Source organism: Colobus angolensis, unplaced genomic scaffold, assembly GCF_000951035.1.
Source record: "Colobus angolensis palliatus isolate OR3802 unplaced genomic scaffold, Cang.pa_1.0 Scaffold77, whole genome shotgun sequence".
NCBI classification, from domain to species: Eukaryota; Metazoa; Chordata; class Mammalia; order Primates; family Cercopithecidae; genus Colobus; species Colobus angolensis.
The window spans coordinates 2,730,300-2,732,002 of NW_012121487.1; the positions used below are offsets into that span (position 1 = coordinate 2,730,300).

At 39.2% G+C, this 1,703-nt stretch overlaps 2 protein-coding genes across 2 annotated transcripts in view; one reads left to right on the forward strand and one right to left on the reverse strand.

Annotated features, from left to right (window-relative positions):
- The window catches only part of GON4L (gon-4-like (C. elegans)), a 292,893-nt gene that overhangs the window by 130,766 nt on the left and 160,424 nt on the right, over window positions 1-1,703 (reverse strand). The window lies entirely within an intron of this gene.
- LOC105502109 (28S ribosomal protein S29, mitochondrial) overlaps window positions 1-1,703 on the forward strand; it is a 51,637-nt gene that overhangs the window by 48,683 nt on the left and 1,251 nt on the right. The window lies entirely within an intron of this gene.

Genomic DNA, 1,703 nt, shown 5'->3' on the forward strand with positions numbered 1-1,703 from the left:
CAGCTACTCAGGAGGCTGAGGCAGGAGAATTGCTTGAACCCAGGAGGCGGAGGTTGCAATGAGCTGAGATCACGCCACTGCACTCCAGCCTGGGCAACAGAGCAAGACTCTGTCAAGAAAAACAAAAAAAAACACAAAAAAATTGTCAGTTGTTTCAGGAGAACATCTGGGAAAGGCATGTGATGATCTCTTCTCTCTTTCTGTCCAATATGCAGATTGCCCCAGAGGAATTAGCACTTGTTCACAACTTGAGGAAAATGATGAAAAATGATTGGGTAAGTGTATATGATACCTCACACATTTCAGAAAGAAACGTATTTTCATTTTAAACATGTTCTCCTATAAGCTAGTACTTTACAGTCTCTAATTTTATGGACAGTAAGTTATTATGTCTTATTTAATTCCTGTATCTGTACCAAGTTAGAAATAAGGTCTGAATTAAAATCTATGTATATGGTTTATAATCTTTCCACTTAACTGGAGTAAGTTTATTCATAACCATTTTATTTAAATATTGGCCTAATTTTATTTTGCTTGCAGACATTTAAAGTGTTTTTGTATTTCCTTACGGTCTTTGGAAAAGAGTTTGAGACCCACACATATGTCATGGTAAATTAAAATCAGGCAGCAGTTTACTGTCAGAGCCAAAGCTGGAATAACCAATTTAATTGCCATTTAACTGTGCTAGACCATACTTTTGTAACATTGTATGCCCAAGAAAGAAAAAAACATTTACAGATGATTAAATTGCAGTTTTCTATCCTTTTCAACTTTTTCCAGTTCAGCCTTTTCTCATTTCTTTCAGCATGGTGGCGCCATTGTGTCAACTTTGAGCCAGACTGGGTCTCTCTTTAAGCCCCGGAAAGCCTATCTGCCCCAGGAGTTGCTGGGAAAGGTCAAGTCAAAGGAAAATTTGTCTTAGATTGTTATCCTGTCTAAAGAAAAATATTTATTAATCTATTTATTTTGACATAATTTCAGACTTAGAGAAAAATCATATTCCTTTATGCCCTTCTCCTGGATTCCTAAAATATTAACTTGATCTTAATTGTTTTAGCCGTCTTTCTTTCTCCAGAGTTGCTTTGGTTTTTTTTTTTTTTTGAGGCGGAGACTTGTTCTGTCACCCAGGCTTGAGTGCGATGGCGCAATCTCGGCTCACCGCAACCTCCGCCTCCTGGGTTCAAGTGATTCTCCTTTCTCAGCCTCCTAAGTAGCTGGGATTACAGGTGTCCACCACCACACCCAGCTAAATTTTTTTTTTTCAGTAGAGATGAGGTTTCATCATGTTGGCCAGGCTGGTTTCAAACTCCTGATCGCAAGTGATCTGCCCACCTCAGCCTCCCAAAGTGCTAGGATTATAGGCGTGAGTCACGGTGCCTGGTCTTAATGCTTCTTTGTCTCCAAATAATGTCTCATTCATATAAACAAAGATACTTTAATATATACCCTGAGCATAATTATCAAAGTCAGAAAATTGACATTGATGTCATACTTATACCTAATTAGTGGAATTTATTCTGATGTAGCCAGTTATTCCGGTATCTTTTATACAAAAATAAATCCCAGATAATGTGTCACATTAAGTTGTCATGTCTCTGGCCGGGTGCAGTGGCTCACGCCTGTAATCCCAGCACTTTGGGAGGCCGAGGCAGGTGGATCACGAGGTCAGGAGATCGAGACCATCCTGGCTAACACGGTGAAAC